The sequence below is a fragment of the Chrysochloris asiatica genome, unplaced genomic scaffold (genome assembly GCF_000296735.1).
Source record: "Chrysochloris asiatica unplaced genomic scaffold, ChrAsi1.0 scaffold00331, whole genome shotgun sequence".
NCBI classification, from domain to species: Eukaryota; Metazoa; Chordata; class Mammalia; order Afrosoricida; family Chrysochloridae; genus Chrysochloris; species Chrysochloris asiatica.
Genome location: NW_006408849.1, coordinates 2,302,733 through 2,309,312, shown reverse-complemented (window position 1 = coordinate 2,309,312; position 6,580 = coordinate 2,302,733).

The window sequence follows — 6,580 nt, the reverse complement described above, 5'->3', positions numbered from 1 at the left end:
CCAGAGAGCCTTTGCATCAAGCTCACTTTCCTTGTTCCCTAGCAGCTTCTAAGGGGTCATCACTGCAGCCAACAGCGACTGTTTTCAGAGGGCCCAGTGTGTGCCTGGTGCCTTGCCGAGGACTCCAGAGGAGGATGATAAATCCTTGTGTGCCAGAAGCTGTGCCAGGCATCTGGTGAGAAGTCGAGCTGGTGGTGATCGCAGCTATGAATCCAATGATGGGCTGTTGGCTGTAGTATGTGTGGGTGTCTAAGGCAGGCTTCTGTCGGCCTCTGTCCCTGTCTGGGGCTCTCTTTTCTCTGTCTCCCTCTCACACAGAGAAATGCCCCTTCTCTATCTCTGGGCACCTAGTATACCAACTTCCTTTTCATCCTCTCCAGAGGCCCCTGTGAACCCCTTTCTCCCTGCTATTTACCACTGTTGTAGTAGCCTGTTAGCTGACCCTCTCTGGGGCTGCCCCAACATGCCAATCACAGTGGGTGTTTTCAGATCCAGCCAGGAGCAACCCAAGGTCTCCTTTCTGCAGAGCCCATGTCTGTACCCAGGCCTTCCTAAGCCCCTGACCCCACTGTGGCCCTGATCCCCTCCCTGGACCAGGGGCGGGTCTAGACCTGGCTCCAGCTTCCAGGCCTGAACCCTTCCTGGCCTTTTGATCCTGGAGGAAGGATCCCTTGCCGAATCCATAAACCCAGTTCCAGGTCCAAAGGGATGTGTAAGGAAGTCTGGCTGAGAGAAGGGTTGGGGCTTGTTCTGAATCCCCAAGGAACCCACAGATAAGAACCCCATGCTGGGCACATACATGCACATGCATGCTTGTGTGTGTGTATACACAGATATGCATGAGCCCATAGGTGCAGCAGATAGAAGGAGAGAGCCCAGGAGAAGGTAGTCCCAAGGCTTGGGGGTTCAGGAAGCAATCCTGCCTGCCACATGCGCGCGCGCGCACACACACACACACACACACACACTCTGCACCCCCCAGGGGCCAGTTCAGACCCAGCCACATGTACACACTCACCTCAAAGGGCCACAGACTCAGATGAGGCAGGACAAGCAGCCTCTGCTCACTCCTTTGCCTCAGTTTCTCCACCTCTGAAATGGGAGATGGCAGGTCCTCAGTAAGTTCAGGATGTTGTTGTTGTTGTTATGTGCCGTGGAGTCGATTCCGACTCATAGCGACTTTGTACAGGGTTTCCAAGGCTTTACGGGAGCAGAAAGCCTCATCTTTCTCCCGAGGAACAACTGGTAGTTCTGAACTGCTGACCCTGAGGTTATGCTACCAGAGCTCCTTAGGTGCAGGATACGCAGGGTAATTTTCTCTAAAGGCTCAGAGATGGCCAGTTCACACAGCAAGTCCACAGGACAAGCTGACCAGGTCCCTCCAAAGCCCTTCTGTTTTCCAAGAGCCAGGCCCAGCCAGGTATGTGGGAGGCAGGGTCAAGACGGCATAGTTCCTCTCCCCTTTAAGCCTGTGTGTGTTTGGGGACGCTGTTGAGGGGGCAGGTGGGAGGGAGGCGGCAAGGCTGGCTTGGCTCCATTGCCTCCCTTCTTCCTCACCCCTGCTGCTTCTCTTACTCACAGGGGCTTGTTTGGAGAATGACTCACAGGAATGCAGCAAAGTCGTAATGCATGGGAAGGCAGGGCCACAGTACCACTCCAGGGAGGCCTTGATCAGGGGAGCCCCCACCCTCAGCTGTAGGTAGGGAAACAGACCCAAAGGGGGCCCTCTTTCCTCAGCGTGACTACACACACACACACCCATACACACCAGTGCTTCTGTGTGCACGCACACACATGCACTTTCTCCTGCTCACTACCCCACTTTGCTGCATCTGTCTGCCACTGCAGTTCTCCTAGGGTATGTCTTCTTTATGCCTTACTGTGTCTGGTATATAGTAGATGATTAATAAATGCTTGTGGCCACTGACTGTGCCTTAAGTCCTACCAGAAGGCCCAGGCAGTCCTGGGAGCCAGCATTTCGTGGGGACCTTCCAGGTGTACGAGACCCCTTTGCCCCTCAGGAGTGGGTCTTCCTCATCAGTCCTTTAACAAGATTTCCCCAAGGAGCTCTGGTAGAGTAGTGGTTATGAATTGGGCTGCAAACTACAAGGTCAGCACTTTGAAATTACCAAGAGTTCCGCAGGAGAAAAATGAGGTGTCCTGCTCCCGTAAAGATTTACAGCCTCGGAAACCCTGTAGGGGGACATAACAGAAACTGTGCAGCACCAGTCAGGTATATGGGAGGCACAATCCTTCTCCCCTTTGTGCTCATGATCGGATGGGAGATACACCCCAAAACAGCTATGCTGGGACTCAGCTGGGTCTTTGAGACGTGGCAAGGTGCCTCCTAGAAAACATGAAGATGGATGTGTGAACAGCAGAGGGGTAGCAGGTGCAGGGATTGATAGCCCAATGTGGCTACAGATTAACGGGAGGCTGAGACTGGGGTCATTTAGGCCTCAGGTATGAGGGAGACGCACCTCCCAGTTCTCAGCCAATGCCTTGGAGCTTATGATCGACTCCAACCACAGAGGACAGAGGTTGCGGAAGGATGCGTCCTAGCATCTCTAAGGAGGGACATCCCAAAGGCCCTCCCAGCCAGGACCTAGGTCCAGGACCCAAGACCTCCCTTGCAGAAAATTGCTGTCTTGGGTGCCCCCAGACACAGCCTTTCAAAGCTGGCTGATGGTTTTCACACTGGTGTTTGGCCCCAGATGGCCAGATCTGTGTACTGAAGAGAAGCCAGAATCTGGATTTTTCTGTGAACTCTCTAGACTTTAAAATACCAGTTCAGTGAACGAAAGGCACAGTGTGGCTTAAATGCTACATGTTTACAGGCTGAGGATTGCCCTTTTATAACATCTGCTCAGTGGGACACTGGACTTTTTAGGCTTTAGCTAGGGACTCCATCTACCCCTTTATCATTGTTTATTTTATTGGAGACAGTCCATCTATTCCTGGGCTAGGTAGCAGAGATCCATCAGTAAACAAGATGGCGTGCTGGGGAGTGGCCCTTCTGGTGACAAGGGAACAATAAATAGACAGGCAGACAGCTATATAGGGGAGACATGTTCTTAAGGCCTAAGCAGAAGGACCAGAGACAGTAGTGGGGAGGCTAGCACATCGAGAAGAAGGTAGGCAGTGCAAAGGCCCTGAGGTGGGGCCATACCTTATAGGTGCGAGGAACAGGAGGAAGCCATTGTGGCTTGTGTGGAGGCAGTAGAGGATGGGAAGAGATAAGGTAAACAGGTAACGGAAGCCATATTGCCAAGAACCAAATTTGGTTTCGATGTTGAGCTAGGTGGGAGTCTAGGAGGGTTCTGGGGGAGGGAGGGATGTGATCGGACTTAAGTTTTCATGGTTTCCCTCTGGCTGCTGTAAGGGCTGATGGGGTGATGTGGGTGCAGGGAGTCCAGGAGGAGCAGATGTGTAGGTCCAGGGATGGTGAGTAAACCAGGGTAAAGCCATGACTTGGTACGCAAAACTTAAAATGATACTGATGGGAAGAAAAGACTCTGTAGTAACTTGGGAATCACGACTGTAGCTGATGCTCTGAAAACAGGATTTGAAAGTTTTGTATTAACACATGCCAGCTGTGGTGCGGCGCTGTAGGATCAATACTGGACAGCAAGGTCAGCGGTTCAAACTCACCAGCCACTTCTCGGAAACCTTATACAGGGCCTCTATGAATCGTAACTGACTCAGCGGCACTTAACAACAACACAACAGAGCGCTAGAGTGTTATATGACTCCACTTATATGAAATGTCCAGAGTTGGCAAAGTCATAGAGACAGACAGTGATTAGTGGTTGCCAGGGGCTGGGGGAGGGGGACTGACTGCTAATAGGTGCTGGGGTTTGTGTTTTTGTAGGGTGGTGATAACAATGCTCTGGAACTAGACAGTAGTGAAGGTCACATAATAAAACCCACAGATTTATACACTTTAAAGGGTGAATTTCTTAATAAAAGCAGACACAATCACACATCATCCTTTCTACCCAAAGTTCATGTCTTTAAAAAGTTTGGGAGGAGATAACAGTAATTGCCATTGGGTGAGGGAGTCTCTGGGTTTTTTTCCTTTCTACTTTTGGGTATTTTCCAAGATTCCTGTGACCTGGAAGGAACAGGGAGTCAATTTTGAGGGGCCCAGCCTCTCACTCGATCCCTTTGAGCTCTGTCTGGCTCCTCAGATTGAACATGGGAAATTGGAACAGACAAACCACTGCTCCCTGCCCCAGCTCTGACCTTCTGGAATTCTATTACTGGTCAAGTGACCTTGGCCAATTCATAGGATCAGAGATGCCAGTAGGCCCTTTAAAGTTTGTCCGCCCTCCTCTGTCTCGCCGCCTTCTAGACACCATGAAGTTTCTGCTTGTGCGCCTTCCTTACCACCTCCTGAGGCATCTCGCTTCTATTTCTGGGAGTACTGCCTGTTTGCAAACTCTTCCTTATATGGAGGTGGAATCTGTCTTCCTGTTGCTTTTACCCTTTCTGAGCTCCCTCTCTGAACCTTCGTTTCTGCGCGTGCATGGGGCTTCTTGTCCCTCATGTATTAGGAGGTAGGGAACGTTGCTAAGTGCCGTCATCAAGTTGGTTGGTTCTGACTTATAGAGACTCTGTATAGGGTTCCCGAGGAGCAGCTGGTGGGTTTGAACTACCGACCTTGTGGTTCACAGTCCAGTGCTGATCCACAGCACCACCCGAGGAGTCCTAGAGGGCTGTAAAGCTCAGTGCATATGTTTATGGGTGGTTTGATACCAGAGACAAAGCAGCACAACCAAGTTGTTGTAGTTGTTATGTGCCATGGAGTCGATTCCAACTCATAGCGACCCTGTACAGGGTTTCCGTCGAGACTAAATCTTTACGGGAGCAGAAAGCCTCATCTTTCTCCCATGGAACAGCTGGTAGTTTCGAACTGCTGACCTTGCGGTTTGCAGCCCAATTCTTAACCACTACGCTACCAGAGCTCCTTGCACAACCAAGTAGGGTCTCCAAATTAACCTTCCAGACCATCTCTGTGAAACCGGAATCTGATACTCAATCTCAGCAGTTGAAAAACTCAGATCTCTCTACAGACCAGGGAGGAGTAAGAATAATCAGAGGTATCATTTGTCAAGGATTTATGATATGGCAAGCATGACCGTAGCTTCTGCGTATTCATTTCTATTAATCCTGTTTCATTCAAGCAGTCCTGTAATTCTCCTCATTTTGAGGCCCAGGCACCAAATGTGAAGCAGCGGGGGTGAGCCTCTCAGCACTCATTTTGGATGTTGTTGTTGTGCCTGACTCACAGCTACCCTGTATAGGGTTTCCATAGCTGTACACAAAGTGGGCTCAAACCACTGGGCTTGTGGTTCACAGTCCAGTGTTTTTCCTACAGAAAAGAATGAGGACAAACAACTTTTTCCACCACAGAAATGTATAGAGAAAAGACTGGAAGGAAGCAGGATGTGATGGTTGGGCTAGGTCCTGCCAGTGTGTGGTGAGGGATCCTGGCGTCTGCTCTGTCTGTCCTGGGCTGCCTCCGGAGCAGTTCTTGTCTCTCGCTGCTCAGTTTAGGGAGAAAGATGATTACGATGCTCTTACTGTTGTTAGTTTTCCGGGAGTCGATTTCAGCTCCTAGTGGAACTGCCCCATAATGTCGGTTAGCTGCTGTTTTCTCAGGAAGCAGATAGCTAGGCTCCCCCGCCGCCGCATGGGGCTACTGGACCATGCTGATGAGTTTGAACTAGATCCCCTCCTCCTTGAGGAGACTTTGAGGGCTCAGTAGGGGGTGGGTGTTCCTATCTGGAGAGCATGGGAAGGGAACCCAGTTGTATCAGCCCGCTCCTTGCCCCCCAAAGTGCTCTGGGCAGCTCCATGAGTGTTTGAAAAATTTTCAAATTTCAAAATTTCAAAGAGCAGTTGAGCTCTTACCCTGGAGATGAGCGGGAGCAGAGAACCTGGGGCCCAGAAAGAGTGTCTGCGTGGTGCAGAGACACAGTCAAGACACTGTGGGCCGTGACCATCGTCCCATCCCCTGGCATGGTGTGGGTGTATGTGGCGAACTCCCAGGCAGGCATCTGGAGCTGGCACTTCCAGTCCCCAAGGTGACTGACTGCCCGTCTCTGAACCTCTGTGAGTGCTCATGGGTGAGGGTATTTGAGGATTTGTGAGATATTACCTATGGAAACCCTTTTACACCGGAAAGTGCTGTGTGACCTTGGAAAAGTCCTTTACCTTCTTAGTATTTGTCTTCTAGCCTGTGCAATGGAAAAGCAGACTGGATGAACCTGAAGATTACTTCCAACTTGGCCTCTGACTTGGTGGTCCTCAGTCTGGGGATCCCACTTTTGGATGAGTTTGAACCATATTCTCTCCTTGGGGGATACTCTGGGATCTCAGGTCCCTGGAGCAAAATCTAGAAGGGGTAATGAAGGTTAAGGTGGGCACAGCCAGAGAACTCATGGGGAGGGAACCCATTATGTAGAACCACTCCCTCCCCCACAGTGCTGGCTGACTGCTCTGGGTGAATGAGATGCTTACAAGATGAGTAGTGGTAACTCCACCCACTGGGAGACCCCCAGGCTTGGGTTTGAAA